General features: G+C 46.3%; 1 non-coding gene across 1 annotated transcript; it reads right to left on the reverse strand.

The window, feature by feature from the left end:
• Window positions 1-3,625: 3,625 nt before the first annotated feature.
• TRNAQ-CUG (transfer RNA glutamine (anticodon CUG)) lies at window positions 3,626-3,697 on the reverse strand. Its single transcript has one exon. It is a non-coding gene; the product is annotated as a tRNA-Gln (tRNA).
• Between the last annotated feature and the right edge of the window lie 13,906 nt (window positions 3,698-17,603).

The raw sequence follows: 17,603 nt of genomic DNA on the forward strand, positions 1-17,603 counted from the left end.
CAGGTCTGTGTGGAGCTCTGGAGCTCTTGTGCTCCTGTCAACTGCTCTGGGCAGATCACACTGCCCCAGTTGCTCAGCAGGCTCTGGGCCTTGTCCTGCTGACATCTAAGCACAGACACAGCTTAGAAAAGAGGACACTACACCTTGTACAGCTCTCCCAAGCCTGTCCCTTGTCCTCCCACAGGGAACTCTGGCATTTCCTTTCTTGCCTCTTCTGATTTCTGCCTCTTGCCCTGTGACAGTGCAGCTCTCAGGAGAGTTTGCCTCCATTCTCTCCAGAACTGCCAGGACGTGGTGGAGGCAGCAGCTCCATGTCCCCCTCCACCCCTGGCTCAGCAGTGCAGGCAGCCCCAGTGTCATCTCCTGCTGGTCCTCCCCATCGAGGCCCTGGGAGGTTCAGCTGTAGGAGCCCTTTCCATCTCCTGGTGGCCTCCTGGGGGTGCAGGGCATCCCTGGAAGTGCTGCTCATGGGACAGGCACCTGTCTGACAGTGGCAGTGTTCAGAGGACAATGGGACAAGGCCCACAGCTTCTGGGGCAGCTGGGAAGTTTGTTCTTCTCAGAGAGGAAGCAAAGAACTGCCACAGGTCTCCCCCACTCTCCATTATCCTGGGTTGCCCTGCATCCCCTGGGCCCGCGAGCAGTCACCTAATGGCAAAGCCTTGTGGAAGGCTGCAGCTGCAGCAGCACAGGATTACATGGACATCCAAGGTGATCTCAGACTGGTCTTAAAACGTCTGGGATTGCCCCTGACAAAGGCAAAATATTTCATAGGAAAGAGGCCATGTGCTGTGGTATCCCTGGAATGCCAGAGTCCAGGGCACTGTGTGCACTCATTTCCACTTCAGCATGATTCAGGGTTTGCCTGAAGCTCATGGATTTTCCCAACTCTTTCACAGCTCAATGATTCCCACAGGCTCTGGGAGACTGATCCAATATCCCTTTGAAGTGTGATATTAGGTGAATGGGCAAATGATGCCTGCCCCAGGAAAAGGAGCCATGAGCTTTGGGCTCCCTGCCCTCAGCCTCTGCCCCAAAGCTGCCATCCAGATCCTGACCTCAGGGCTGGACACACTGAGCAAAGTGGGTCAGTGTGTGTTTGGGGAAATGGGTCAATTTGTCTTTCAGGGAGAGATGCAGTCATGCCTTTGATCACCTTCCTACGTGTGGAATTCCTTGTTTTCTGGAGGATCCCAACTTGCCAAGCTGAGGCCAGAGCTCTGGTTGTCAAATGCCAAGGTCAGGGCAATCCCAAACCTGGACACAGCCTAGTAGGCCTTGAGTGGAATGAGAGCAGCCCTGTGGAGGGGGACCTGCAGGTTCTGGTGGCTGAAATACCGAACATGAACCTGCACTGCCAGCGAGCAGCCCAGTGCAAAAATCCAATCTTATTCTGGGCTGCATCCAGAGTCGTGTGGGCAGCAGGTTGAGGGTGGGGATTGTCCTGCTCTACTTGGCTCTCCTGACACCGTACCTGGGGTACTGCCTGCAGCCCTAGGACCCACAGCCTACGAAACACACGGGCTTGCTGCTGTGGGTCCAGAGGAGCCACAAAGAGCACCAGGCAGCTAGAGCCATTAGCCTGTGAGAACAGGCTGAGAGGATTTGGGTTGTACAGCAAGGAGAGGAGAGGGCTTCTAGGAGACATTCAGTTAAGAAAGGGAAGGATACCTGGCTGGAGTGTGCACGGATGGGTCAAGGGCTACCAGTTCAAAACTAAAAGCAGGTACATTTCGAGTAGATATTGGGAAGGAATCTTTTCCTTGGAGAGGCACAATAACTTGGAATAGGTTGTCCAGAGATATTTTAAAAGCCATTTTAGAGGAGTCGAGGTAGATGATTTTTAGGTCCATTCCATCCCAAAGTGATTCTAAGAGTCATCAAAGGATTTTGGGTTCTACAAAGAGGAAGAAAAATGCCTGAGATGAAAGAGTCAGGGACCTGATCAGCAGCGAGGCCTGGCAAGTGGCCACTCCCAGGAGTTTGGATGTTTCACAAACAAGGAATGTTTGTGGCCCCACAGGGCTCTGGGACCCAGCATAAAAGGCTGCTCTGCTGCAGGCTCTGCATCCTGCTCTCTGGCTTGCCTTTCCTCTAGGAACCAGGTAAGCCTGAGCCCGCTCCATCCCTCCCTGTGGGCTGAGCTGCTCTCATGGAGGCTGTCCGGCTTGATCCTTGGGCTGCCTCAGCTGGGCCCTGGCACAGAAGTGTTGGAGGGCCGTCAGCCTTTCCATGCTGGGGGCTGGGGCCAGCTGGGAAGAGGGGGCTTTGCTCCAGCACTAGGGGATCAATGGGGCTCAGCCTCAGGGGGATGTGCCCAGCAGAATTTGCACCTGCCCTGGTGTAACAAAATGTGCCAGAGCATGTCGGGACCTTGTCTGACCCGGCCATGTGTGCTCTGGAGATGGGCTGTGACCAGTCTTTCCACAGGGCCCTTAAAGCCACTGTGCCGGCTCCTCTTGCTGAAGTGGGGCGGCCTTCCCGTGCCGTGCTACTCGCAGGGCAGCAGGAGGGTGGTGGGAGCTGTAGGCACAGAGTGTGTGTTGGAGACCAAATGTGTCCTTGGCGAGAGCTGAGGGACAGAGAGACAGAGTGATGCTGAGGCAGGGTGGTGCTCCCTGCTCTGTGTTGCAGCTTTGCCTCCCGCACCGAGAGATGTCTTGCTGCAGACCCTGTCCCCCACGGCCCTGCGGCCCCTGTGGCCCAACGCCCCTTGCCAGCAGCTGCACTGAGCCCTGCAATGTCCGCTGCGCTGACTCCACGGTGTACATCGAGCCTTCGCCGGTGGTGGTGACCCTGCCGGGCCCCATCCTCAGCTCCTTCCCTCAGAGCACGGCCGTGGGATCCTCTCTGTCAGCTGCTGTGGGCAGCTCCCTCAGCACCGCGGGGGTTCCCATCTCTTCTGGGGGCTCCCTTGGCCTGGGGGGCTCAGGCCTGTGCCTGCCTTTCTCCCGCTGCGGTCAGATCTGCTGAGGCCGGCGCATCATCCCCGTTCTCCTTGGCAGACGGGCCCATCTCTTGCCCTCCCTGGCCCCCCACACGTCTTCCTCGGTCTCTGTTCTGTGCCACTGCTTTTGCTCCTTCTCATTAAAGCCTTTGTGCAGCATTGCTGGAGAGTCGTGGTCCTTTGTTCTCCTCCTCCCTCACCTACCACCTGCTCTGCCAGGGAGATCCTTCCCTCTGCCATGGAAACAAATAGAAGCCCAATGATGGGGCACTGCCCAGTGCTGGTGGAGCTCCTTGAATGGATTGCAGAGCAATAGAAAGCAATTGGCAGGGAAAAGAGGAAAAGGAGCCACAGAGAATAGGAGAAAAAAAGAGGTGTGGAATGGAGTGGGCCTAGAAGTAATGGCACACAGAGTGCCCTGCTGTTCCTGTGGAAATGGTCCAACCTGGAAACATCTGCCCAGAGCTTGTAGCCCACTCTCCAGTTTTGGATGCCTCTGAGACAGGAGGCAGTGTTCCCAGAGCAGAGTCCTGTGCCAGCCCCATTGGGACTGGGTGTTGTGCAGCTCAGGTGCTGTGTGCTGGATGAGAGAAGAGTGCAGAAGTGCAGCAGCAGCAGAGGAGAGGGCTGAGAGTGTGTGCATGCTGAGGGCAAGCATGCTGAGGCAACCAAAAGGCTCAGGTCCCACTGAGATTTGAACTCAGATCACTGGATTCAGAGTCCAGAGTGCTCACCATTACACCATAGGACCTCCTGCCCAGCTCATCTGGGGCCCCTGTGCTCAGCCTGCCTCAGCCTTATGGCCCCACACAAGACTACCTGCCTCTCCACTGCTCTGCATACCTCACACCACCTGCAGCCTTCCTGCACGCCCCACACACACTCTCCCATCACATCAACCTTCAGGCCAACAGCACCACAGCTCCCTCCAAGCCTGACACGGCCTCTCTTACATGTGCCATGCAAAATCTTCTCTTTCCCAAATTGCAAGAAGCCCCTTTTGTCTCTCAGGCCACGAGGGTTGGGGTTTTGTAGTGAAAACAATCCTAGTGCTGGCAGCCCAGCAGAATATTTGTAATTTCAAGGCAAGAGGATGTGTCACGGGGTGATGCCATGGGCTGGGAGCAGGGTGGGGTTGGCATGGGGCAGAGGTCAGGGGACCAATGGGATGGCAGCCATGAAATGTCCCTGTCAACTGTTGAGACGAGTGGGCTGCTGGCACCCCTCAGCAAAGTGGATTGCAGCATTTTTGGGGCACATCTGGGCACAGCACCAGTGGGACAGCTGGGGTAGGCAGCGCACAAAGAGGTCTGGCAGGGCATCAGAGCAGCATGGGGGTTGCCATCAGGTGATTGAGTGGGGCCTGGCTTTCTGGCAAGTTTGGAGGGGCTCAGGTTCCTGGCTGAGATTAACTGTGCCTTTGGACTTTTAAGGAGTGCAAGAAAGAAGATGGCCCCGAGAAGTGACTTTCAGATTCTGACTTCTTTTGGGTGGCAGGGGTTTGCTGCAGAGATTGCTCCACCCAACCTTCCTCTCACTCCAGATCTGTTCATGGGATGGCAGTGACTGTACCAAAGGGGCACCCAGAAATTGGACATTTCTGGGTCAGTTCTAGACATAAATGTGAAGGGCAAACTGTCTGGCACTAGGGTAGCATGGGGTATCCTTGGTTTCAGGAAAGAGGAAGAGGAAAGGTCAGCAAATGCTTTTTGCCCTGGCTCATGTCTCAGTCCAAACTACAGCTGGAAATGCTTTCCTTTAGCCAAGGACTGCCACCTTGAGAGAATGTGATGAAAGATGTACAGCTGAGAAGGAAAGTGTGCATCACTAGTGTGTTTCATCTAGTGTACAGACTGCAAAGGGACTATAAAGGCTAGTGCTGGCTTTTTTTTCTCAGAATTTTTCTTTGGGAGTTCCTGCTGGATATTTTGAAGGGCTTTGGGATCTGCAAGTGTGAGAGGATAAGATGGTATGTAGACCTTGAAGGAAAATGCAGATATCCAGGGATCTGGATGCAGTTCAGTGGGTACGAGTTACATGTTGAGCAGCTGATGGCACAGAAAACCTAAAAGAAAGGGGCTTTTGCTTTTTCTTTTGCAGCCTATTAACTGCATCACCAGCACTGAAGTGCTTCTTCTTCCTTCCCTGCTACATGCAGGATCACATTCTGTCAGTTTCCAAGAGCCAGGATGTACAGCAGGGCTCTTCCACGAACTGCTCTCACACGAATGGGGCTGGGCCAGAAAAGAGCAAGGCGTTTTCCTGGGCACTGTCAGTGTTCACGAACGCAACCACACGATGGTGGTGTTGACTCTCAGAAGGACACGCAGGAGCCCAACTCGAAACCACCCCAAGCCCAGAGCCAGGCTGGAAATGTCCCTGCTCTCAAATCAGCGGGGTCAGGACAAAAAGATTCTGCTGATCTTCCTCTTCCAAGAGCAAACCCCTCTTTTCACCACACTCAAACAGCAGCATGAACTCCTTTGCCCTAATAAAGCTTTTGACTCTCACAGAGTCCGGCCACAAACCTGAAAAACATCTGGCAAAAATAGAGTTCAGGAAAGTGACAGCTGAGAAAACTCTTTCTGCCTGCAACTTCACCGGCACCCATCGAGTGACCAGCACAGACCCTGCTATTGGCACTGTCCTCGTCAGCACTGAGTACCATCCTGAGCCTGCAGCCTCACAGTCAGCATCCAAAGAGAACAGCACCAGGGAAGAACCCCATTAGTACATTTTTGGAGCTGGGAGGCTCCATGCCTGGAAATGTTGCCAGCACTGCTATTTGGGTGTTTTTGGTCTTGGCCAAAACTGGGCATTACATTTCTTCCCAGGGCAAGGTGATTTTCCCTTGGTTGTAGGGATTATACACTGAGCGTCTAAGGGTTGTCGTTTTGTCCTGAACGGAAGAGCAGGGGAATGGGGATGCTCCCAGCTGTCACAGACATGTCCAGTTCCAGTGAGGGATATAGTGCCCAGTTTGTGGTATGCACCGTGAGATGATCTTTCCTGTTGTTTATTACTTACAGTCTGTTGGGAATTCTGGTCTTGATTTGGCAAGAGCCAAGTAGCTTGGAGGTTTCTTCTGTTAGAAATCCATGCAGATTCTTTTGCCTGGCTGTCCCAAGGGGAAGGAACTGCTTTGGAGTTGTTGAAGCCACAGGCTGTGGATGCATCTCCTGAAAACCAGCCTACAATTGTTTGTCTGACTCTGTCCCTACCCATGGCTTCCAGGGACCCTCCTGGTGTTCTGGATATTCCCAGGAGAGGATATTACAACACCTGCTTTTAAACCAAGAATTTCAAATGCAGTAAGTCATTCACATTCCATGTGAGCTGTCCCAGTGGTGGGATGTGAGAGGGAACACCCCACACTGCTCTTTGACATAATCCATAATGATTTATGACATAATCCATAATGATTTGATAGATGTAGGAATGATTTTTTTTTAATGTTTGGTGCTCCCCTTTTTCTCCCTGAAATAATTTTAAAATTATTCCTTTAACAAGACATCTAAATTTGAGAAATTGAATTTGAGAGGAAATGATGCAAAATAAATGCAGGAAGACACCATAGAATCATCATGGAATCGCAGAAGGGTTTGGGTGTGAAGGGACCTTAAGAGAATCCCCTTATTCCATCTCCTGCCATTCCATCCACCAGTTGAGGTTGCTCCAAGCCCTGTCCAAGTGCAGTCTTGGACACTTTCAAGGATGGGGCAGACACTATTTCCCTGGGTTTCTGGGCACAAGTGGAAATTTCCAGCATAGAACTAAGATATCTCCTTTGCTCTGTTTGGCTTCAGCATGGCTTTGGGAAGCAGAGGATGTGGGAATAGGAGCTTTGCCAGCTGCCTTGGGGGAGTCACTGATATCCCAAAAACCAGCAAGGCAAACATTTATGATTTAATCTCCCACCTAAAGAAGAGGCCAAGCCAGGAGTGGGAACGGACCACAGAGCAGGGATGGTGCCCAGGAGAGGGGTGACCACCCTGAAGGTCCCACCACTCAGTCACTGAATGAATCACTGAAAAACAGGGATTGAAGCTTTCTGAAATGTGCCCATACCTGCCTGCATCCAAATTCAACCCCAAATCAATGTTTTTGTGTACAGCTGGGATGAGACCACAGCTGATGTTACTTCCCTGGGAGTAGCAGAGAGGCTGCAGCCATGAAGGGCCAAGCTGTATTTAAAACACACTGAGGTACAAAAGAGCTGGAGTAATTCCCTACCAGGTAACTTGACTTGGAAGCAGCATTCCAAACTTCTATCCACATTTATTTTATCTCCTGGATGCGGATCCCTAAAGAAGAAGGGGGTGAAATGTTCTTAACAAAAGAAGAGCAAAATTCACTAGTGACAGAAGCCTTAAAATTAAAATATGAAAAATTGAAGTACGAATGGAGGTGCCTTTAGGACACTTCCTGTTCCTTAGTATCTATGGGATTTAAATTAAGGCCCGAGTATCCAAATCCTGGTGCTCTGCAAGTGTTGTACAGCCAGGGAGGGAGACAAGAGCCTGGAATCTCTCCCCAGAAACTGTCTGCTGGTTTGTTTGATCAGGCATAGGAATAACTGTGTAATCCCTAGGCCTGTACTTAGGGAGAAAGGTTTATGTGTCTCCTGAGGGTTGGTTCAACATATTTTCAAAATGATGGAAACAGTTTTTATTGAAATGCCAGAGATGCCAAATGCTTTCCCCAGCCAGAGCTCAGGAGTGGTTGATGCCCATTTTCCCAATCTCTCCAGGCAGCAGCACTGGAGCACTTGCACCCAAGCACACCCGGGGTGCCAAGTGCCAGCAGGAGGCAGATCCAGGGATTGGACAGAGGGAGTTTGCCCTGCTCCTGGGATGCTGGCATGGAACAGCCACAGGTGCCCCAGCCCCTGCTGGGCACTGCAGCTCCTGGTGTGTGCTCCTGTGCCAGGCCCTGCCCACGCTCCGCGCGCAGTGGGTTGGGTTTTATTTTTTACTTCTTCAATTATGTTCAGGTTGACCTTGTCATCAAGAGTCAAGAGTTTCCATTGTCACCAAATTCCTTCCCAAGGGTTCCAAGTGACCAGCTAAGCCCAGGTCACAGAGTACCCTAATTTGGAATATTTTTCATTGGTGTAGGCAGGGAATTATTTTTGAGAAAACCCAAAGCTAAAGGATATGGGGTCTGAGGGAAGAAGAAGGCTTCTGTGTCAAATTAAAAACACATTGTGAAAAATAAATCCATGGAACAGTTAATTTCCAATCCTGCACTGGCTTTTTTAAAATAAAAATATTTTACTTCACCATATCCATGGTGGGATTCCAGAGAACAGGAAGGGTATGGTCCTCTGGATATGTTCCCAAGGAACCACACTGACCCAATATGTGACCCCAGCCCAGAGGGAGATCTCTTAACCAACATCTCTGGCTGGTCTTGGTATGTCCTGATGCTGACACACAACAGGTTCCTCTGCCCAATGCATTGGGAAGTATCCCTAAGATGCCACAAAGAAAGGAACATCTTAGAGATACAGAGTCTTGGGATTCAGGGGATAAAAAAGGAGTTTTCAGTCTTCTACATCTCCCTGTTTGCCAGCTTCAGGCTCAGGGAGACAGGAAGAGTCACAGATTTTACAGATACTGGTCTCACTTCAGCCTTCCTGCAGGTACAGTCTGACAGGGAGTGGGAAGAAAACAGCTCAGGATGGATAGCCTTCTTCCAGAAAATCATCATAATCCACAAACTGTTAAGTAGAGCTGTGAGAACTTCCCAAAATGTTAATTCCTCTGCGGACTAGGAGCTCAGAGTGGCACTAAATTGAAGTACAGGCTGAATCTGCCATGGACAGACTGTGGAAACCTGAGAAGTAAAAGCTACTTGGCCAATTCCATAAAATATTCCAAAACTAGGCTCCTGAAATATGACCATCTCTACTCTCACCTGGTGATGGAAGGACGAACTATGGTCTTTCCTCTGATGGGTTTTTTTGGGATCTGCAGTGAACTGCAACAGAAAACAACCAAAATCCAGTTATTTCCCACAACTGGAACAGAAAAGTGGGGAAAAAGGACACAGGTGTACTTCTCCCACTCCTTGGGATCAAGACCCTCCAAACCAACCTAAGAAGAGATGGAATGGCAAAGCCCTGGGGACCAAATTGCTGGGATTTATAAGAAAACTGATGAGTTTTATGTTGGCAATAAAGCCCAGTGGTGTTTGTCTCATCAGCCAGGTGCAGCAGCATCTCAGGGAGCCTGGCCAGGTGCATGTGCCTGGCAGAGAGCTGCCCCCTTTCAGAGGAACCCATCAGGTGCAGGGCCGTGGCACTGGCCATGATCCCCTGGGAAAGGGCAGGCACAGGCTCAGCAGCATTCCCAGGCTTGGCCAACGCCTCCACAGCCTCACCTGACAGTCAGCATCACCAGGACTGTTAATGCCCTGCCTCAACTTGCTCCCATTGCTCACAAGAACACACAGCAAACCCCAGGACATCTCCAATGGCCAGGGGAAGCCCCACCCTGTGCCTGAACTCCTTCACTCCATTACAGAAATTCACAGTGAGCGCCTAGCATGTTTCTGCATGACAGCAGAGGAGGTGTACACCTACACAGCCGCTCAAAAAGGAGCTCTGTGCAAACAGCAGAGGACTTAAATTCTCAGAACTCATTCTCTTTGGTTTCTTTGAACAGGAAAACCACAAAAGGGAAAGGTCTTGATTAAATATATGACATCTGCTCTTTTTAGTTAGCTTCTCTGTAAGATGGGATGGTGTGAACATACACACCTTTACTGCAGGATAGATACAGGATTAAAATTTACAAAGATAGTATCTTTAATGTGACTAATGCTGTACTCTAAAAGCCAGACCAGCTTTCAGGATATGCAGGCTGAAGCTTTGATCCTCAAGGCAAAATACAGCTTCAAACTTGTGATGCAAGCTTACCTTGCACAAGTTAATCAATTTTATCATCAAAGAGGTTTGTACCTGCAACACAGAGAGGGAAGATTCACTAAGTCATTAGAGAGAGGACAGGTGGGTTCAGCAGAACACACAGGAGCTGCTGGTGGCTCAGGAATGGGAAAATTATAACAGGGCACAGAACCAATATATTTATCAACTCTTAAATTTCTGTGCAGTTTAAGAACTGTTGAAGTTTAAACAATTCTTTATCTGAATTTAACTTTGAAAACTGGTGTTTGTATTTCAGTGAAACATTTCTGTGTCTGAAAGTGTCTCTTGAGTTTCATTCAGCTGGTCTCATAAAAGACATCATTTGACCCCTCCAATTTCTGTAATTATAGCAAGACCATAAAAATGTTTTGATTCAGTAAGGAAACTCACAAAAGAAAAAAATAACATTTTTTATATTTCTACAAATAAATTCCAAAACCATAAATCAAACAAAACTTTAAAGCCTTAACCAAAGATAATATAAATAAAAAGAGGGCATGATATAAAGTGTCCTTCCTTTTCCAAAGTCACAAAGTCTGGATCAGTTGTCTGATCCAGAAAGCTGGTATTTCAAAAGGATTAGAAGCATCTCCCCATGTCCAATGGGATGAACATGTTCAGAAGGTAAATGTTTAGGAGATCTTTCTAGAGATATAAAGTTCTGGGGGGGGGAAAAAACCAAACCATTTATTTCACTTTTAGTGCACAAGACACAACATACTAAGATAGGATGGATTCCTATCCCAGCTGTCCATTTATCATCAGTTATTTGACAATTAAAAACATTTGTTCCCACTTCTGTAGGGGATGGGAATACCAAGCAATGCAAGGAATCAGCCTCTCCAAATTCTTTTTTTCAGCTCAGATTCAGCAGGAAACTGGAAGTCACAGATCTCAAGGAGAAGGAAGTTTCTGTACTACAACTACAGATTTATTTCTCTTATTTTTATATGAGAGTAATCACTGATAGTAAAGCTGTGTATAACATTCCTTAGTGGGTGAGGGTTAGCGATGTGAGAGCAACTGAAGCATGGAGTTTTAAACCTCAACATTAAGCAGCTCTATTATTAAAACTCATATTTATTCCGATCTTGTGCAATGCTCGGCTCATAACAGCTCACAGAACGTTGATCTAAAACAAATTCTTACTTTAAATACTGCTGATCCTTCTGAGAAGGCAAATTCAACTGGGCTAACAGAAGGGTGAAGGCCTTTTCCTGAGTGAGGCCCCAGTAGAAGAGTCAAGAGAAACTGCATATAAATAATGTTTAAACACACAAGACAAAAGGTGTATTAGCTGCAAATCAGAAATGGTCACTTATGTCTTTGCGTATATGTACAGAATGAGGCCATCTGGGGGAACTGACCTTAGTCACTGGACAGTTATTAAATTAAAAACTAATTAGGTCAGTTCAACAGCAAGCCACCAATGTGACATGTCCCAACATTCTTTGAGTGAGCTCTTGGAGTCATGAAGAGTGAAGATACTTCACCTTATGAATGCTTTCACCAAAGTGGATGGTGAGGAGAAGAATGAAAGTACAAGGTAGATTTTTATGAAGCTCAGCTTGAGAAACACAGCCTGAGTCTCAAATACCAGTGAGGTAAAAGATGCAGGAAGATTAGAAATTATAGAATAAATTAACTGGGTGGTTTTATTTGTATAATGAAAATTAAGGTCAATGAAAAATTGGAAAAATTGGACTGCTGTCTTTGATGTACAGAGGAAATGGTAGAGGCAGGGGTGGAGGGAGAATCAGCATATAAGCAAGAACATGAAAGTTTCTGGCACAACTTGGAATTAATCTCAGAACTTCTCAAGGTCAATTTAATACTCAAAACATCCTTTCCTTTTCTAGATGGCTTTTTCCAATGGGGGTTTATTTATGCAATTAAATGGCAGGACTTGGGAAACACTGGTTTTGGTTTGGTTCATCTCTAGACAAGCCCTGATAGAATAGCTTAGAAGGACCTTATTAATTCCCAACAGTTAAAAGTTATCTCCAAATGAAGTAAAACTTCAGTCCCCTAAAAATTTCACAGATACCTTTACTATGCTTGAGAAGTCATTTCCAAATGCATACACTGAAATTCTGGCCCCATGCCTTACAGTTGTTCACATTTTGCTACATAAGAAGCAGTGCGCTTGCCAAACTGATTTTCTCAGTAAAATGAGAAAAGGCTGAACCATTTTCCCATTAAAAATATTCACTAGTTTCCCAGGTATGTGTGCAGCAGTTTCTTTTGTCTCTGCTAATAAAGTCTAAAGATTTTCATCATTAGAATAGTGCATTTTGAAGTTAAGCTTGTAATTTGAATAACTCTGTAAAATACCTTTTTCTTCTTTAAAAATAGGTAAATATGGAGGAAAGTGACACAGGCACCACCGAGAAGATCCTGATCTCAGCAAAGTGCCTCTGTGATGTTGGCCTGTCTCTGGGATTTGAAACTGGCAGTAGCATTTATCACACATGAGGACTGGCAGAAATAAAATAACACCTCATTTATGTGTTTTGTTTGCTTTTCCTTAGAAGTCTGAAGACATGTGCCTTTTGTGGTGTAGGTTTCAAAAGGCAGAGAAACAGTACATGAAAATCCAACATACCTGTCTCCACTGTAAGCACCCCTAATCCATTTAAGTTGCTAAAAACATGAGCTCTGCTTTTACAGCTACTGTCACCTGCAGAGATCAGAGCCTACACAAACCTTACAAATTGTCACAGCTACACAAATGAAACTGCAAGTACCTGATCCTGACAGCTGTTTTAAACAGGATTTGCAGAGCTGCCTCCCAAGTGAAATGCAGCCCCATGTGAGCTCAGCCATCCATCACTGCTGCAGATGCTGCCTGGCACAGGAGCTGCCCCACACTGGGCTCTGCCAAGGGCTGGGCTCTCTCTGCCCAGGATGGAGCTGGTTTGGGTACCCCACATGTTCCTGCAGCAGTGCCAATGATGAGAGAGCAGCTGTGCTTTTTGCCCTGAAGTTAGTGAATTAAGGTCTAACAGGACAAGATGTGGAATTGGGTGCTATTATACACAACTGCAGAGCCCAGAGACATTCAGAGGCTTCAGAAGCCATCAGTGGCAGAGCCTTGGGATGTTAAGGCTGTGCAACAAAGGTTTAGTGGGGAAGATGCGTAAGCTTTAAACATCAACACCAAACACCTGATGGTGATGGAAGCATAAACAACTTTTCTTTATTCCTTTCCCCTCTGAATTTACTGGTACTCTATAGTGGGGCTAAAAAAAGAAAATAAGGCAAACACTATTCTCCTAAGCTCTGATCCTTTGTTCTCTGCCCCTGCCACAGTACACCTAAATTTGCTTTAACATATCTTCAGCAGGGTTCAGCTTTGCTGTAGATGTTTCCAAATGTTTCTATTCTAGACAATGCCTGCACAATACATTGAGGTCTTCTCTGAAGCAACAGCTGCTACCCTACGAAAAAATTAAAAACAGGACCTGGTGGGGCATCCGGGCTGGTGTGTCTTGTATATTTCCCATGGCTCTGTGTCTACAGAGAACATTTCCCAAGGAGGAAGGAGGTTTTTGGTGTCTTTTTGAAACAAGCAAACAAAACGATTTCCACTTTATGAACACCAGACATTCTTTTGAGATAAAGGGGAGTGGATAAAGATCCTACATGCCTTTAAGCATAGAGAATAAAACCCACTGAGATTGTAAAGGTTTAGAAATGGAAAATCATCACCAAGGAATCAAGAAGTCTGGCTCCCCCTCTGAATGCTGCTCTCAGCCTCAAGGAGACACATTTTTTCATTCAACTTTCTCACAGCGTTCACCTAAGTCCACTTGCCAGCATGTTTTGCCAAATTAGAGAAACTGCTGCAGAAACCATCTGCTTGACATTGCTTACATATAATAAAGTATGGCTCAACACAATGTGTTGGAAATGTTTGGGGATCTTTACATGGGAACCAAGGGCAGCAGTGCTGACTCAGGCAGATCTCCCGCTGATGTCAGTGGGAATTGCACCTGAATGAGCTCTCTGGAGCTGATACAGAGCTCGCTGTGCTGAGCTCCACTGACAGGAGAACATGTGGTTATAGTTTAACAATACCAACTGTAATGGAGATGAGAAGGAAACTTTATAGCATTTCTGGCTTGCTGCTCTTTTGTAACTATCAAAAACACTTAAATGATCTGTACACGTCTGCTCTGTAACAGCTTTTCCAGCTTCAAGTGAACATTGAGAAACTGCTCCAAAGTTAGGTCCTACCTAAGCAAGAGTTTATCTGTTGATATAAAAACATGGACAGCAGAAAGACTACAAATAAAGCCTAAAATAAAACTTCATGATTTCCCTACAGATTGTACTACATTGTCTCTGGGTGAGAATGCAGGGATTTCAACACATCCCCAGTGGTTCAATGTGAGGCACAAATAAAGCCTTTGCAGAACAGACAGTCAGCCCAGTAGCAGGATACGTGTGACAGCTGCTACATCAAAGCACAGCAGCTTCTCAAATTTGCCTCCAAATGTAGATGTTACAAAATTACAGTTTCACTAAGTGTAAAAGCTGAGTGTGTTATAGCATCTGTGAATTGTGATCACCAGAGCAGCACCTCCAGGGGGATCAATCAATTCCCCAACCTCACATGAGTTGCAGAAGGCTGAAGAATGGGAACAGGGAGAAAGTAAAGAAGAGAAGCTATGATACATGTTCCCACAAATCTTAACCACAGTTACAATAAAGGGATTCTGAAGTATCACTAATTCCTAGGAATGGGCCACATTAGAGAACCAAATGCAGAGCAGGTAAAATATTTCCTTTTGCAACCCACTAATTAGCATGCACCCAACACAGTGGTTGCAATTTGATTGCAGCTCCCAGGCACGTGCCCTTTTCCTTCAAATACTACCAATAAACTCCTGTGTTTTGCATTACAGAGCTTCTGCTGCCCTCAGTTTACCAGCCAGGGGAACACTGGGTGTGAGATTAGCTCAGCTGGTCAGAGCAGGGTATAAAAGGCTGTGGGTTTGATCCCCTTACGGACCATCCACTTGAGAGCCAGACTCAATGATCCTTGTGGGTCCTTCCAACACAGAATATTCTGTGATTCTGAAATTCACTTCCACATCATGGCTAGAGAAACTGCACTCCTTTTGCTCAGGCACAGGGACACAGTGAAGGCTGAAACCTATCACATGGATTTTCTGCATTTTCATGTGATGAAAGGCAGTGGCTGGAAATTGAAAATATGAAGGCAAGGAAAATCTCACTCCAAATCTCCAAGTAGTGCAGCTTTATAGTAAGTGATCACCCTCACTGTCAGCTATTGCCCAGAGTGGACCTCTGAGTAGGGATCTTCCTGCATTTAGATGGCCAGGATAGAGATTCTGAGAAGTTTCAACTGATTTGGTTGAAGGAATGTAACAACTTTGTGTTTGACCCCTGATGTGGGCAAAAGCCGATGCGTGGCCACCTTATAAATCAATTCCGTCCTGAAGCAGATAGAGAACAACATCTGCATGCCAGTGAAGGGAGCCTGGAGAACCAAAGTGAGGGACCCAGCACCCACGCTGGAGCTCACTGGCAGAGAGGAGACTCTTCCTGGTACCCTTTGTGAGGAGATTCTCTGACCACTTGTTTAGCCTCAATGCCTGATTCATCCTTACCTCTACTCCATGTTTCCTACAAACCCTCCTGGAAGAGAATCCACTTGCACAGGGATGCTTAGGAAGAACCTGAAATATCATTAATATTCTCCATGCTGCAGTCTCATTACAAGGCTTCTGCAGACCAAGAAAAATGCATCAAACAGACTTTGGTCACCAAAAACATGGCCCTAGTACCATCTGAAGGAGTGTATCTACCATCCACAGAATCACATGTAACTAGGAAACAGTAAAATAATAAAATAGTCATTCGTGTAGAATTATAATTCCTCAGAAGACACTAACTGTTAGAAAAAATATTTGAAAGTTGAAATAAGGAAGTTTGCTATAGAGAAATCATCACAGAAGGAGCATCAACTAAAATTCCAAAACAACTGTAAAGCAATAAGGTCAATTAACATACAGGGGCACCACTAATTTATCTTACAATATCAATTCCCCCTTTACTGTACCATTAAAAAGCTGCTGGTCTGGGTCAAGTGTAAGAACAGTTGTGTCCCTGCAGTTATTCAAAGGAACATGAAGTCTGTAGTTACACACAGCAGAACACTAATTTTAGGGAATGCTTACCTAACATGGACCTTGGTGCTACCAGAACTGCCATTCCTGAACAGCTACTTGCTTATGACAGATTACTTGACACACCTTTGTTCTGCCTTTTGTGTGAGTATTATACTTTTATAGCTCCTTCTTCCAATGTACCTACTGAGACAAAAGGTTTGTATGAAATATAGCAATCAGGAAAAGTAAGAAATGTGGATCACTGCTGTAGTTTCTTCCTCTTTGTAAGATTAAGGGAAGGAATGCAGTATGTACCTCTCACCTTAAGTGAAATCAAGTCCAAAATAATTCCATGCTGAAGCTTACAGTTAAACCCAGACAATCAAATACTAGTTATTTAACTTCTGACATCCCTGTGTTACCTTGTCCTTGTTGCTTCCACTCTTGCTTGTGTTTCTGTATCTCCCATTTCTCTTGTCCAGCCGGAACTGTAATTCTGTTCCTGGGGTGGCAGAGCAGGGCAGCCATCTGTGGGGCAGCGCTTTTGCCTCGATCATCAGTGCACAGCAGTCAGTCTCCAACCTGCCTCAAAAGCACCAAGTCCCAAAGCACAGCCTGGCACAGAAGTGAGGCTTTGTTCAGAGGAATCTGACCAGGATGGTGTTGAAAGCAAGAGCATGTCCATACTCAGGATGAGTGGGATAAATCCAGAGTGGGACAGGTCACTGCCTGCCATGTCTCTCACTCAGGAGCCTACAGCAGCAATCCCACAGAAGAGCCAAACAGAAACATTTCCAAAGCTGCACAAGGAACTGAACTTCAGCTCTGGGCTAAGAGCAGTTTTAGCACTTCATCAAAGGAGATGGGAGTTTTACTTTGGACAGTAGACTTTATTAGAAATTTTCTCCTCATTCATCAGTAAATTCACATTAAAATATGCTGAAGGCAGCTCAGTCTAAACATTTGACATTCTGCCCTAACAACAACTTCCAGTTTAAAAACTAGATTACTGATTCAGGCAGATAACTTGAAACATGTAAGAAACACAAACAGAAAGCAGCATCTTAAAAAAAAAAAGGGATGAGCCTGAAAAATGATGATACATTTGAGATGGAGCTGGGGAAAAAACCAGAATCAGTCACCCCAAGATGGGAAACAACTAAATGAGAACTCCAGACGCTAAACAGATAAATAAACATTATAACCACACATACGTTAAAAAGAAAACAAAGTACTTAGAGTTCATACCACATAAAAATTATAAATTTGTTTAAAAAAAAAGTGACAAGCTTCCTAAAATATGAATATCCTAAATTCTTGGGACAATGAACACTTTGTTATAAACTGCAGAACTTTGGAGGGACTAGATTTGGTCTTGAAAACAATGAACTGCACCTTACTGTTACCAAGTCCAGAAACTGATCTGACACATAAACCATTTGTTTCCTCTCATGTTTTTTAAAACCACATTCTCTTCTTTTAGACAATAATCTGTTTTTTTTAAACATTAGAGCTTTTAGATATTATAGGCCTAATTAGGTTGAGCACTGAACACGCAGAACTCTCAACAATTCTGCATACCAAGG

This window comes from Zonotrichia albicollis, chromosome 9 (genome assembly GCF_047830755.1).
Source record: "Zonotrichia albicollis isolate bZonAlb1 chromosome 9, bZonAlb1.hap1, whole genome shotgun sequence".
NCBI classification, from domain to species: domain Eukaryota; kingdom Metazoa; phylum Chordata; class Aves; order Passeriformes; family Passerellidae; genus Zonotrichia; species Zonotrichia albicollis.